At 51.2% G+C, this 15,209-nt stretch overlaps 1 protein-coding gene across 3 annotated transcripts in view; it reads right to left on the bottom strand.

The window, feature by feature from the left end:
• The window catches only part of Hrh2 (histamine receptor H2), a 52,408-nt gene extending 42,966 nt beyond the window's left edge, over positions 1-9,442 (bottom strand). For 2 of the 3 annotated variants that reach the window (XR_013051660.1, XM_015995750.3), the window contains exon 1: positions 9,362-9,428. The gene's annotated coding sequence lies outside the window, so the exon portion shown is untranslated. Of the gene's footprint in view, positions 1-9,361 lie in introns of all 3 variants that reach the window. The other variant, XM_006976833.4, reaches the window with a different exon arrangement.
• Between the last annotated feature and the right edge of the window lie 5,767 nt (positions 9,443-15,209).

Below are 15,209 nucleotides of genomic sequence, written 5' to 3'. Positions count from 1 at the left end.
TCATTATCATCATGGTGGGGAGCACTGTGGGAACATGGTAGGGGAGCACGGTGGGAACATGGTGGGGAGCACAGTGGGGAGCACGGTGGGAACATGGTGGGGAGCACGGTGGGAACATGGTGGGGAGCATGGTGGGAACATGGTGGGGAGCACGGCGGGAGCATGGTGGGGAGCACGGTGGGAACATGGTGGGGAGCATGGTGGGAACATGGTGGGGAGCACAGCGGGAGCACGGTGGGAACATGGTGGGGAGCACTGTGGGAACATGGTGGGGAGCACGGTGGGAACATGGTGGGAACATGGTGGGGAGCACTGTGGGAACATGGTGGGAACACGGTGGGGAGCACGGTGGGAACATGGTGGGGAGCACGGTGGGAACATGGTGGGAACATGGTGGGAACACGGTGGGAACATGGTGGGAACACGGTGGGGAGCACTGTGGGAACATGGTGGGGAGCACGGTGGGGGAGCACGGTGGGAACACGGTGGGGAGCACTATGGGAACATGGTGGGGAGCACGGTGGGAACATGGTGGGAACATGGTGGGAACATGGTGGGGAGCACTGTGGGAACATGGTGGGAACACGGTGGGGAGCACGGTGGGAACATGGTGGGGAGCACGGTGGGAACATGGTGGGAACATGGTGGGGAGCACTGTGGGAACATGGTGGGGAGCACGGTGGGGGAGCACGGTGGGAACATGGTGGGGAGCACGGTGGGAACATGGTGGGGAGCACTGTGGGAACATGGTGGGGAGCACGGCGGGAACACAGTGGGGAGCACGGTGGGAAGATGGTGGGGAGCACAGTGGGGAGCACTGTGGGAACACGGTGGGGAGCACGGCGGGAACACAGTGGGGAGCACGGTGGGAACACGGTGGGGAACACGGTGGGAACATGGTGGGGAGCACGGTGGGAACACGGTGGGGAACACGGTGGGGAACACGGTGGGGAGCACGGTGGGAACATGGTGGGGAGCACGGTGGGAACACGGTGGGGAGCACAGTGGGGAGCACAGTGGGAACATGGTGGAGAGCACGGTGGGAACATGGTAGGGAGCACGGTGGGAACATGGTGGGGAGCACTGTGGGAACATGGTGGGGAGCACAGCCCAGACCATGGCAGTATGTAGACAGACATGGTGCTGGAGAAGTAGCTGAACATTCTACATTTGGATCTGCAGGCAGCAGGAAGAGAGAACTACTGGGCCTGGCTTGGGCTTTAGAAACCTCAAAACCTGCCTGCAGTGACACACTTCCTCCAACAAGGCCACACCTACTCTAGCATGACCACACCTCCTAATCCTTATCAAAAAGTGCTATTCTCTGATGACTAAGCATTCAAATAGATGAGCCTATGGGGGCCATTCTTATTCAAACCACCACATCATCTGACTTGTGAGGGGTGGGGGTGGGGGGGCAACTGTATCTCAAGCCCCATTATCTCTGAGCTCACACCAGTGCACCAGTGCTGTGGGCTGCTGACATACAAGCCCAACTGCTGGCCCAGATGAGTGCCTGCCTTTCTCTAACTTCCTGCCTGCATGTTTTGTTATTGCTTCTCCTCTGGGACCTCATCTTGTCTTCTCACTTAGCAGCTCTTATCCCTCCCATTCCTGGTCTCCCCAGTTCCCACCCCAGAGGGCCAGAAAGCACGCTTCTGGCTTTGATGCCTGACTTTCTGGACACGCCCACGCAGTCCTAGAATGTTCTGTGCACTTGACAATGGTTCAGATGTTGAAAGTGACTTTTGATGCTCAGAACTTGAAGAGCAGTTGAGTCAATCATGCTGCATCAGAAATGCTATACCTACTACTGTCACATATTGGAAACTATAAATAATAAGGGGGAAATGCTTATAGTTAGATTCTAAAAAACTCATCAGGATTCAAATAATGGGTAATGATTCTATGAACTTCTATCCTATCAATGTGAAGCAGAGGAGAACACCACCAAATACTAATGCTTAGAAAAATAAGATTGTAATAACTTTTTTTGGCGGGGGGTTATTGATTCCAATTATTACCTTCTTTCTCCATTGAGAGTTAATGCTAGCAACTAAAAACAAATGCGTGTAATATAGGATACCATATACATGTTCCCCTTTGGGATAAAAATATAAATTATATATAAAATATAATGAAAATTTAAATAAAATACAGTGAATCCTTTTATCTGTAGTGTTTTCTCCTCTGTGGTCATCCACATCCTGAAAATATTAAAGAGAAGTCCAAGCAGTAAACCGCTCTTAGGTTTTGGTTGCTGTCATTTTAGGGATGGTACTGTACACCTATAATCCCGGGACTGGAGGCCTTGGGCAGGAGAATTGCAAGTTTGAGGCCACGCTGGATTAGTGAGCTTGTCTCAAAACCAAACAACAGAAAAATGACATGATGTTCTGAGTTTTATGATGAAACCTCATCAGTCCTGCCCAGGAGCAATTCTAATCCTTTTGTAGAGTCCACAGAGGCTGTGTGTGGGCCGTGTACCTTAACATCCACTGTGTGTGCTGGAACAGGTAGCGCCATGTCCAGCGGGGTGGCCACTAAACAGCTGTGGGTCACTCTGGTCCCAGAGCCACCTCATCACATTTTTCAAAAGAAGCTAGAATGCTGGATGTGAATTCAAATCTTTCGGCTTTAAAATAAGATGCCTTGATTTCCAGTGAATTCTCCTTTTAAAATGTTGGCTCACACATCTCGACTGCAGGACACAGAGAAATCAAGCTGGAATTACTCTGGAAACTTCCTCCCCGCTGTGTGAGCCCTCAGTGTTGGAAGGACTGTGCAGGCCACAGAGGGAGGGTTGTCATCAACATCCTTTCAGCTGTGGACCCTTCGTACAACAACATAACCAGTCAGGCGAGCTGAGTGTTCGCTGGTGCAGCTGAGGCAGGACTGTTATGAGGGTAACTAACAGACTCTTGATTAGATTAGATGCCTACCCTGCTGGAGGCAATTCACTTCTGTTACTATAAACCCTGTGGCTGGGGAAGGCAGAGGCCCCAATGAAGAAGCAAGTGCTTTATCTTGCTAAATGGACATGATGTGCCCATCCAAATGCCTCTGCATGGCTGTGTTCATGCCCATATGACAAGTACTGCTGTCAGCTTTGGTCAGAAAAGTTTCTTTTTGCAGTGACTGACAGTGACTGCAGGGACTCATAACATCAAAATACTGAGGATAAACAACTGATAAATGTCCAACCATCAAGGAGACGTTTATACCACCCCAAGGCTCAGGGTACCTCTCGGAAGAAAGGGCCGAAAGGATGCAAGAACCCAAGGAAGGGGGAGGGAAGAGTGGGAGGGGTGTGGGGCACTGAGCCAGGCATGGTCATTGCCCTCTTGAACTCACAGCAGATGTGATACAAGATATCGATACAAGACAGATGCAAGACTGTGCCCATCGACAGTCTGTCAGGGAAGGGCTCACGGGGCTCCACATCTCCAGAATCCACACACAGTTAATGTCACTCGGTAGGAGAGAACAGTTTCTTCAGTGGTATAGCCACTGCTAAGCTTCCCATGTAAACAAACCCTTACCCATACTCCTATAAATAACCCCAGTGAAAACCACTGGGACACGTGTGTGTGTGTGTGTGTGTGTGTGTGCGCGTGTGCACACCAATACACGAATGTGAAAGCAGAAGAAGGCCTAGTCAGAAAGAGGGAAGGGATTAGCGAGAGTGGGAAAGGGACCAGAGATGGGGGAATGGGTGTGTGACTCTAATTGAAATACAGTGTGCACATGCATGGAAAAGTCATAATAAAACCCATTGTTATGCATAATTAATATCTGCTAGTAAAACATGAAACATTTGGCTCATTCAAACAAACAAACATCTTGTGGGCTGTGTGAAAGTCCCCTGGACATGTGATCTCTGCACGTCCTCCTGTGTCCTGCAGAGTCTGGAAGGCTCCCTGGCTGACATGTCTCTTTTCTAAATGCCCTTTCAGAGGTCATTATTGCTCGAGAGTTTTGCTTTGGATTGGGACCAGATTCACTGGCAGTAGTTTGGGGGAGACTGACGTTTTCCTCTACTAGAGTAGCAAGATAGCATATGTTTCTCTCTGGGCGTGGGAGCTGAGGCGAGAGATGCCTGACTCCAGCCATGCGCTTTCTCCTGGGTAATGAGTATTTTTGCTTCTGGAAACAACCCATAGTAGCTCTGCAGCTGAGCCTCCTGCTCTTGGCTGTGATGAGGCCTCAGTTTCCCCCGCACCTTCCCACCACACTGTCTGTTCGTCAGGTTCCCAGAAGGCTTTCATCCTTTGTTCTCTGCATTCTCCTTCCTGTTTCTCTGTGGTCCAGATGCCTGGGTCTGAACTACCCTGTCTGGCTTCCTTCCTGCTCCATCTCCAAAACTCTGGAATGTTGTGTTCAGATGCCATTCCCATCAGTCTAGGCCTCCGCAGCAGCAGCAGAGACCCCGGGAGCCTGGCCTGTTCCCGCTGCTGCTGCTGCTGCTGTTGCTCTCCATTCCCATTCCTTCCTTTCCTTTACCCCCCGCCCCCCCCCCCATAGTGATTTCACCTCCTGAGTAGCTTCTGAATCCATTCCCTTCTCTGGCTGTGGTGTCTGGACCTCATCGCTGCTCAAGGTAAAGGTCGAGGGCCAGGGCATCCTCAGTGGGTACCAGGCCTGTGTCCTCCTCCAGTCCACCTTCCTCTTTGCTGCCTGGAGGAATGGCATTTTGGGAAATGCTAACCTGATTACTTCTGTGGGAACCTAGACTCCCCCGTGGCTCCCACAGCCTACTCGGCAGTGAAGGGTCTAAGCCCTGTGGACTTCTGTCTGACCCTTCCCACTCCACCCGCTGTGGACATCAAATGAAGCCTAGCTGTTCTAACTGCCCTGAGAATGTCCAGAAGCTCGCAGCCCTGTGCCCCTGGACCTCCTCTGTTTCCACCTGGAATACCCAGCAATCTTTGCACTCCCATCACCTCAAGGCAGTTTTGGGAGTCTTTGGAGATGACTTCCTCTGAAGAGTGGGTGTTTGAGTCTCCAAGGGTGAGTGCTGCACATGGCCGAAGGGCTGCAGTGTCCCCTGGCATCACCGTCACCGTCTTCCCTGCTAAACAGGCATCCTTGGGCAGGTGCCACACTCACCGTCTCTGTCTTCTGTGAAGTGTGCAGGGTTGGACACACGGCAACCTTGGAGAGTTTCCTGAATGCCTCAGTGAAAGAATGGCTAGCTCTGATGCTCGGAGGGGGGTGGATGTTTGGAGGCCATTCTATCAGAAGTGGGCAGTTTTAGGGTTGCCAGTGACCATGGCATTCATTTTTTTCTGGAGCCAGAAGTACATATGATCACTCATGCCGCTTTTTTTTTTGAGCCTGGAAACCAGGCCACAGGTCCCAAAATATGCTCCAGGAGAATGCTTCCATGAGTGTGGTAGCAATGTGCTATTCTGCTTGCTCCAATCCATGACCAACGTGGGCCTAGCTGGCCTTCTCTCCTTGTGGCCAGGCCCACACCTTCCTCACTACACTGTCAAATAAGGGTTGAGTTGGAAAACCCCTCTGAGATCAGCAGTGACAGGCCCCTGTGGTTTTTTTTTTTTTTTTTTTTTTTTCAGATTAGTCACTGTGAGACCCAGAGAGGAAAATCTACTTGCCCAGGATCACGGAGAGGGAGGAAATGAGTGTTCACACCTGAAGCAGTTCGTCAAGATTTTATCAGGTAGGAAAAATGATCAAAGGAAGGTCTGAGATGTGCTAGAGAGTCTGGGCTAGCCTGGAGGGTGAGGCGCCAGGGATGGCCTCTATGGGGCTAGCCCTGGAGCGACATGGGTAGAGGGACATGGACAAAGAGCAACACAGAAAGAAGAAACATGAACAGGTTGGAGGGTGAGCTTATTTTGAGGCTGGCAGAGAGAGGGGAGACACAGGTAAGGTCACGGGCTGCCTGGTGGACAGACATCTGTGCAGTCTGCAGTGTGGTCTAAGAAAGAGTGATGTGAGGTTTATCTGAATGTTTGGACCGATACTGAACGACAGGCACAAACGGATTCAGGGAAACTCAAATCAACGCACTTTTGCTCCCACATACACACCCCACAGAAAGTATGCATTTTTCCAAAAGGCCCGTACCCAAGTGCTCACAGCAACACTATTCAAAACAGCCTTAAAGTGGAAGCAACCCAACTTCCCATCAACTGGTAAATAGAAGGTGGCACTCATACGATGGAATATTAGCCAGCTCTAAAAAGGCATGAAGTACTGATGCACGTTCCAACAGGATGGACCATGAGAACATTTCACAAGGCAGAAGAAGCCAGTCACAAAAGGTCACATGTTGTGAGAGTATTTATCTGAGATGTCCAGAACAGAAAGGTCTATATATAGAGAGAAAGTAGATTAGTGGCTGGGTCTGGGTGGGGAGTGGGTGAAGAGTGGAGGGGATAGTGGCTGCTGAGGTGTACAGGTTTATTTTAGTGATGATGTTTTTAAAATTTGGTAACTGTGGACATACCAATACTAGTAATCTATATGATAGGTATGGGTAGGGTTTAGAGTACTTGCTTTCGAAACTCAGTGGGTATATTAAGTCTTTGACTTGTACTGTTTAAATGGGTAGATTTTATAGTATAAAATTTTAGAGTTAAAAAAAAAAAAAGACCACCCTGGTTTTTGGAGGCATGGAGTAGAAGCATGGGAGCCAGGCAGACACTGGATGGGAGAGGCCAGCACTCAAGGGGCACTTAGTGTCTATCTGCAGACATCTTGCACATGCTGATCCTTGTTTAGGAGAGATGGCTTCCACCCCGGGGATTGTGAAGCCCAGCGCCATCCACATTCGGGGCAGGTCGTTTTTTGCTAAAGGGCTGAGGGCACACTGTGGATTCTTCAGCAGTGTCCCTGGTCTCCACAGCTAGATGCCAGAGCATCCCTCCTGACATAGTGATAGTCAAAGACTTGCAGTTGCTGAAAAGGTCCCCTGGAGTGCACAGCTGTCCTCAGTCAAGCACTTCCCTCCTTGCTGGTGACTCTTGCAGAATCATTTGAGTATCTCACCCTGAGGTCCCCAGTTTCCCAAGTTCCCCAGCCTAGGCCCCCAGGATACTGTTCCCATTCTGTCTGTGCATTCCCTGTAGAGAAGGTGACTTATGTTGGGTCTCTGGAATCCAGCACAGGGCTTATTACTTGTGGTCACTCAGGGGCCATTTTATAACCTGTGTGGGCCAGGGCATCGCTTCTCACAGGGCCCTGGGATGGTTACTTAGGTATTGGAAAGCACACAGAGTATCGAGTGCTGTTGGCATTAGTAATTACAGTTTCTTCTGTCACTGACAAGAAACATTCCTACTAGCTTTGTGCAGAGACTGGCGAGAAAAGGCAGGGTAGGTAGCTCCATAGTCTCCATCTTCAGGGGTCCCTGGGGAGGTGCACACCCATAAGTATGAAGCACAGAAGAACCACGCACGCCAGTCTAAGGACTTTGGACCTATTTTTGAACAGGGAGGTGACATTCTCAGATCTGTATTATCTAACTCACAGTGAGACAGAGGGTATATGAGAACTGGGGATGGGGGGGTCAGATAGAAGATAGGAAACAAAGAGATGGCGGCAACTCCATCTGGCAAACTCTGCTTTAGGGACACCGTCTACAGAGGCCCGGGGAGCCACAGAGGTCTGTGTGCTGATTACTGAAGTGGGTGCTCCTTGCACACAATCAGAAAAGCCCAAGGAACAACCCACCCCAATCCTGCCACCCCGGCAAACATTGTAACTGTTTTTTGATTCCCCTTGCCCCCTTCCCCTAAGCTTTTGTCCAAATCTGGGGCCATGCCATACCTGTATCTGCAATGGCTCTTTTCATCCATTCAAAACTCTCTGTTTTTAGTAAAAACATGTCAGCTCCTATTGTCAGACATTTAGACACTCTGATTTTTGATGATTATCTTGAGGATTGATAGAATCTTTGTTCTCATCCCCATCACTTCATGTGGATGTACTCTTGTTTTAAAACATTTCCGGCAAGTAACCTTTTTGGCCTACCCAGACCCTTACCCCATTAGTAGAGATTTCCCCCTCCCGCAAAGGATGAGCTAAATCCTTCAAATTGCAGCTTAATCCTGCTTCTACTTCCTTGGGGCGTTGGTGGACCACAGCTGGGTTTGCTTTCCCCATGGACATGACAGCTGGGAGGGGCTCCGGATCTTCTGGAGATAGTGTCTCTAAAAGGAGTGTTTGCCAGATTGAATCTGTCACCAGATTTTTGTCTGCTGTCTTGTCCCTCCAATTCTGATGTATCCTTCATTTCATGTCAGCTGGATAATACAGATCTAAGTTAACTCAGTTAGTGCAAATTAGTCCAGGACAGAGGGACTGTGCCTGCTTCAGAACCCAGGGGAGCCATCTGGGCTGACACTAAAGGGGAGGAGGTTGACTGGAACAGGGTGATACAGCGTGGAAAGGAGCCAGCTGCACAGGCCAGTCAGCCTGGTTTCAGCTTCCTATGGGACTCTGAGAAGTGACCTTTCTTCCTTCCTGACCCCTAAAGGCAATGCTTGGTGAGGGACTCTCACTCACAGTCACCTCCAGTAAGTGTGTGTGGAGCCACTCTTCCCACTAGACACGGAACAAGCAGGGAACCATAGCTGATCAGGCGGGCACATGCTGGATGCCAGGCCCCGTGCCATGCATTTCATGGTCATATTTTACAGTCAGGGCCAGCATAGTATCAGCAGCATCACCCTGTAAGCAGAACAAGTGTTGCTCAGGAGGCCAAGGCCAGAGTCGAGGTCACTTCCCCTACCAGACAACAGCTACCAGATGTCCTGGATGGAGGAGTCCCGCCCAGTCTAGAGCAGGGGAGGCGCCTCGGTACCCTTTATAGGGCAGCACCCAGGAGGATGTAGGTAAGGCGGCCTGTTCTTGGGAAACTAAAGAGCCTCCTTCCCGTTGGCTCCAGACTCTCCACTGGTGCTCGGTGATCCGAAAGTCTCTCCAAGCTCCCACACATACATCAGGGGCGCAACCCGCCCAGACCGAGGGACAAAGCAAGCCTTTAAGTGCTAGCAGACTTTCAAATCCACCCTAGAGGGTAGGGGGCGTGTGAGGCTGCCCCGACACCCTTTGCTCGGCAGGATAGGACGGCAAACGGAGCTCTTAATGTCCCTTTGTGGTGGATATGACCCTTGAGGGTTACCGGGAGAAAACTGAGGTAGAGGCGTCAGCTCAAGGTCAGGTGCTGTTTGCAGCGCAGCCTGAAGTGGAACTGGGCACGGGGTCACAATGCACCCCAAGAATTTTAGAGAAGGCCGCCAAAGCGGCCACACCACAGCCTGGTCATCGCACCACCCACCCGCGTCCCCATCCCGAAGAGACGTCTCCCGGGAGGCGGCGGAAACCTTACCTTACCTGGTGCTGCTGTGCGCTGCCAGCACCGCCTGGCTCAGGTCCGCGCGCCTGCACTGGCTAGGGCAGGATGGAGCTGGTGGCGTGTGCCTAACACCCACTTCCTCGTCCCCGCCCCCAGCTCGCTCCTCCTTATTCTGAAAGCCGCTCCTTCCCTCAGCATTTTCTCCCACATTCATCCCCCTCCTCTCCCCTCTTTTTCCTCCTCTCTCCCTCCTCCCTCCTTCTTTTCCTCTCTCTCCCTCTCCCCCTCTCTCTCCCTCCTTCCCCTTCTCTCTCTCTCTGCCCCCTTTCCGTCTCTGGACACTTTCTCCCCTGTCTCTGTCCTTTTCACAGGGTCACCTATCAGTCGTTCCCCCGCCCCCCCCCCCCCACACACACAGTGGCTTCCTCCTGCCCGTTACCCTGGGCAGCTCCCTGGTCTGGGACCCAGCCCATCTCTGTGCACCCTGATGGTGTGAGAGGGAATAGCCAGCTATGGCCCACTCTGGCTTGAGAACTCTAAGGCAGAAATTAGACTAATCCTTCACCTGAGTTCCCAGGACCTGAGCACTCCAAGCTTGCAAAGTGTGAGAGAAGAAGCAATTTCGGGAGAAAATCCTGGAGGATCCTGGGGCCTGGAAAGGCAGAGGTCTGAGAACTGAAATGGGTAGAGCTCAGTCAGCCCAGGGTTCTGGTGGAATGAGTAGGGAGGGAGTGGAGCTTTGGGGGTGGGCAAATAAAGCCTGTCCAGACCGGAAGTCCCATCTCCCAGATGTGGAGCCAGTGCAGCCTAAGGTGGACATCTGGCAGTAGACTGTGTCTGATATCCATGCAGACCCGAACCTCTTACTTCCCTTTGTAAAACTTCTGCAGAAAACTCCCTTACACCTTAGATCTCCAAACATCCAGGGACGGCTCAGCTGACCCCTGCCCTCCTCTGCTAGGCTGCTGCCCCGGGGCCTAGTACAGCCATCCTGCCAGCCTGCATCCCTCCACTGAGGTCCCGTGGTAAGCATTGGGCAAGTGTCTCCGTTTGTAAGCCCACTTCCTTCTCTGTGACCCTAAGGGGTCCTCCTCACCTCAGAGAGGCCTGGGCAGCAAAGGAGAAAGCCTTGGCCAGGGCAATGGAAGGGAAGTAGGGTAAGTTTTGCAGATCTTCTGCTCACTAGGGGTATATTTCCAAGTCCTCTTGTGCCAAACCATCTGTCTCCAAAGTGGTGTTCTGGATGCTTCTCTTGTTGGCTTGTCCAGTTCATCTGTAAAAAGTGCAAGTTGGATCACGTGTCTCTACTGCTGGGCTTCCAACCTGCCCACACTTCCCTCTGTAGCCACGTTCAAATCCAGGCTTCTCCCGTTCGTTCCCAGTGATCTTCAGACTCGCCTCCCCATGATGAGTGAGGCCACCGTCCACACACATTTCCAGCCCCTCTCAGCAAGACCGTGACGGCCTGTAACTGTATGGGCGCTAATGTGTTGGTGGAAATGGCTTTGGCTAGAACCCGCCCCGTCTCCGTTCTGTCTTCTGTAGGATGCCATTAGAGGAGTGTTCTAAAGAGGCTGCTTCCCTATCTGAGTGCCCAGGGAACAAGCACTATTAACAAGAGCTCAGCCTGTGGAAAGCCCTTATCATTTCTGAGGTCATCTGACTTCTTTTTTTTTTTAAAGTTGTTAGTTTTTATTTTTATATGTATGAATGTTCTGCCTGGATGTATGTCTTTATATCATGTGTGTGCCTGATGTCCATGGAGACCAGAAGAGGGTATTAGATAGCCTGGAACCGGAGTTACAGATGGCTGTGAGCCACTATGTGGGTGGTAGGACTCAAACTCAGGTCTTCAGGAAGAACAGCCGGTGCTCTTAACCACTGAGTCAGTTCTTTAGACCCAGGACATCTGATCTTGTTGGATGGGCATAGTGCCTTCAGTGCTTACAGAGTCACAGGCAGTCAGGCTGGCTCTGGCACCTGGTGGCTAGGAAGGATGAATGCTTCAAAACGACCCTGAGTTTGGGCCAGGCTCCTGTGCAATGGGGGGTGGAGGAGCATCTGCCCTGCTCTAGGAACCTGGATCAAGGAGCTTTGCAGCTTGAGTTCTTCCTCCACAACCCCTGTGGTGCTCCAGCCACGGCACCGTGCAGATGTGTGAGACAGAGTGAGGGAGAGAGGTGCTCCAGCCATGGCACCGTGCAGATGTGTGCCAGACAGTGAGGGAGAGCGGTGTTCCAGCCATGGCACCATGCAGATGTGTGTGAGACAGAGTGAGGGAGAGCGGTGCTCCAGCCACGGCACCGTGCAGATATGTGGACGACAGAGTGAGGGAGAGAGGTGCTCCAGCCACGGCACCGTGCAGATGTGTGAGACAGAGTAGGGAAGAGCCGTGCTCAGCTGGCCTAGAACTGTCAGGTGAATGCAGAGCAAGCTCACACAAGAATGTCATAAGAACCACACCAACCCACGGAACGAACAGTTCCTTGTTTTGGGCAAGTGTGCAGCGCTGTGCTTTGTCACCAGCAAGGAATGACCGGCAGCCGGAGGGTCCAGTTCCTGTCTCTGAGGCCCTTCTCGAGCCTGTAAAAGTGGCACCATAGTCTGCTGCAAAGACTTGGGTGAGGTCCAGATTAAGAGAAGAAAGGGAAGAGAAAATCAGGTGTTGTGTACAAACCTGTGATCCCAGCACTTGGGAGGCCGGGAGAGCAGGAGTCCAAGGTTGTCCTTGGCTCCAGAGAGAGTTCAAGGCCAGCCTGAATGACATGAAACCCTGTATCAAAAATAAATAAATAAGTAAATGGAGTATTCAATTCATTTATTTACTCAACACATGTCTACTAGTGCCTGCTGGGCACTAATTCTGTGCCAGGATACAGCATTGCATGAGATAGACAAGGGTCTACTACACCACACAGACGGACATACCAGGTAGTTCCACTAAAGGGAATTTAAACAGGAAACAGGATTGAGAATATCTGGGACAACTGTGTTTACCATGCCTGGCGTGTTTAGCATTGGAAATTAGCTGAGCACAGTAAGAGAGGGTAGAACAGCATCTACATGGGAAGAGCAGCAAGTACCTTGAGGTAGGAAGCATGGCCTTGTTGAGGGGATGGGAAGAAGACTGGCATGGCTGACCGTGTGCGGGACAGGGGTGCTGGTCAGAAATGGGGTTAATAAGTTGGGTGAGTAGAGTTCTCCTGCATGGGAGCATGGTCACTGGAAGGTGGTGGGATGGTGAAACTTCCTGCGCTGGGAAGCTGGTTACAATCTTCAACTAGCCACCCAACTGTGTCTTCTTCCAGTTCTGAAGCTCCTCAGCTCCATCCTGTATGAGGAGACCTTTGGAAGTGGCCAAACTTGTCAGTATAGGCCTCCTTGCTAACAAGAACCACATTTCCACTTTACAGGGGCTGTGGAGGCTGCTGTCCCCAAGTCCCCCTTGATCTGAGTGTGTAAACACCATCTTCTTCCGGCAAAGGGCACCGGAAGAAGCCTTTCATTCAAAGGAAACCCAAACCACTGTTGACAAAAATAGAAAGGGGAAAAAAAGGTTTTTTCTTTGGAATACATAATCTCTGCTCAGTCTGACTGCTAGAAATTGAGAGAGAGAGAGAGAGAGAGAGAGAGAGAGAGAGAGAGAGAAACACAACAATTAAAATATTGAATAACACAGTATGGTTGATAACACTTAATGGAGTAGCCTGTGGAAAATTCCACTGAGAACCAGCAGGGTTTTGCCACTGGTTATTTTCTGTGGTAGCTTGGGGTTTGTGCAGGACTAAGAGTGTGGTTGGGAGTGGGCAGGATTTGCTGGTCCTTATGCCCTGAGAGTCTTGAGATGTGGTGAGATCTCAGCTCTGGGTGTCCTGGAGGAGTAGAGTCAATTCCTAGGCCTGCAAGCTGCTGTGGGGTCCAGACTGGCCATTTCCCAGCATCTCTACATTTTCACAGTGCTCAGTTCCGGCTCACAAGACTGGAAGGAGCGTCGTGTGTAAAGGGTGTGCACACTATGCTGGGTTCTTTGCACATATCATCTTGATTGATTCTCGTCGGAGCCCTGTAAGGTAAGAATGCTCATTCCCTCCAGGCGGCAGATGAGAGAATGGAAGCTACAAAGGTCTCCCCACTTCTCATTTCTGTAACTAGGGATGCATCCAGACAAATCCCTACTGTTAGGTCAGAGGCTGTCCTAGCCCACTGTCTCTCTTGGCGAATCAGACTGTTCTGTGAAAAGTCAGGGTAGAGAGTGGAGGGGAAGCCAGGAGGTGACTTTTTAGAGCAGGTCAGCTCATGGATTGGGTGGGAGGGCTAGTCCCAGAAATAGCTCCAAGTGCTATGGTTTCAGTGTTGTTTTTCTTCTAAGACTTGATCCCCATTGTGTGATGTGGGAGGTGGCGAGACCTTTAAGAGCTAAGACCTAGTGAGAGGTCCTTAGACTAGTTGGGAGTGGCCCACTGAAGGGATTCTGGGATCTGAGTCTCATCCTACTTCCTGTTGGTAATGGTGGCAATCTCTATCTCTGGCCCATGCCCCTGCCTAGTCTACCTTGAGGTCTTTCCCAAAGCCAGGCACAGGGAGAACTGGCAACCAAGTCCCTTGTCTCTAACAGCCCTATGGTGGAGCAGAGAGCTCTGAGTTCAAACTCTAGCATGCAAGCTTGTGTGTGTGTGAGAGAGAGGCGGGGGAGGGAGAGAGAGAGAGAGAGCGCACACATGCTACATATACTACAGGGAGAGGGAAGGAGAGAGAGGGAAGGAGAGAGAGGAAGGGATGGAGAGAGAGGGAGGGGAGAGGGAGGGAGGGAGAGGAAGGGAGGGAAGAGTTTGGCTAGAACACAGATGTAGAATGCAGGGACAGAGGGATTGCTAAAGGGGGCTGAGAAGGTGCATTGGTCTAAGACCAAAAAAGTGCTTGAAAATTATGCCAAGAGCTTGCGCTTTGTCCTGGTGGCCGAAGAGAAGACACCTCTGAGAGATGGCAAGTGGGGGAAGGAAGAGACTAAGGCATCTTCTGATCATAAGAAACAAAAATGCTCCAAACTGGTTCAAGAATGCAGGCTGAGCGTGAGAAGTGAGGGGATGAGAAGAAATTGCCTGGGCCTGGTACCACAGGAACCACAGAGTCATGATCTTTGGGCAACTTCTGAACCTCACTTCTGCATCTCCCAGCTGCCATCTTTCCCTCCTTCAGAAGACACGTTCCTCTGGTTCCTGGTCCTCCAGAATTTTCACTTTCATGGCGTCTCTGCTTGGGCTTTGACGCTACATGACGTTAATTCTAGTCTCTTAACTATTCAAACCCGAGGACAAAACTATCTGAGGAAAGTGGCTTTGAAGCCCAAGACCAAGGGCAGGAAGTGGCACTGCCGACAGCTGCCAGGGAGGCACCTGCAATATGTCGTAGCCATGTGAAGCAAGGGCTGCCGTGGGGAGGGCGTGACCAACCCAGGTTCAGAATACGGAGTTGGCAGAATGTGCAGATGGGCCGCAGATCAAGGTATTTGTGTGAACATTCCTTTGGATGTTTCTGCGAGGGTTTGGGGTGAGATCTGAATTAAATCATTTGAGGAAAGCAGGTTGCCTTCCCATTGTGGGTGTGTCTAGCTAATCAGTTGAAACCCCGAGTGAGTTGAGAAGGGCTGATCTCTAAGGAAGGAGGAATTCTACGAACCAAAGATGGCGTCAAACTGCAGCGTAAGCCTTCCTGGGGCCTCAGCCCAGGGCCCTGGGTGTCAGAGTTGTCAGCCTGCAGACTTCTGTGCACTGATTTCCCCAAATCAACCTCTGCAGGCTGAAGAGATGGCTCAGTGGTTAGGAGCACTGGCTGCTCTTCCAGAGGACTTGAGTTTGATTCCCAGCACACCACATCAGGTTGC

The sequence above is a fragment of the Peromyscus maniculatus genome, chromosome 5 (assembly GCF_049852395.1).
Source record: "Peromyscus maniculatus bairdii isolate BWxNUB_F1_BW_parent chromosome 5, HU_Pman_BW_mat_3.1, whole genome shotgun sequence".
NCBI lineage: Eukaryota > Metazoa > Chordata > Mammalia > Rodentia > Cricetidae > Peromyscus > Peromyscus maniculatus.
This window is presented reverse-complemented; position numbering and strand designations above follow the sequence as displayed.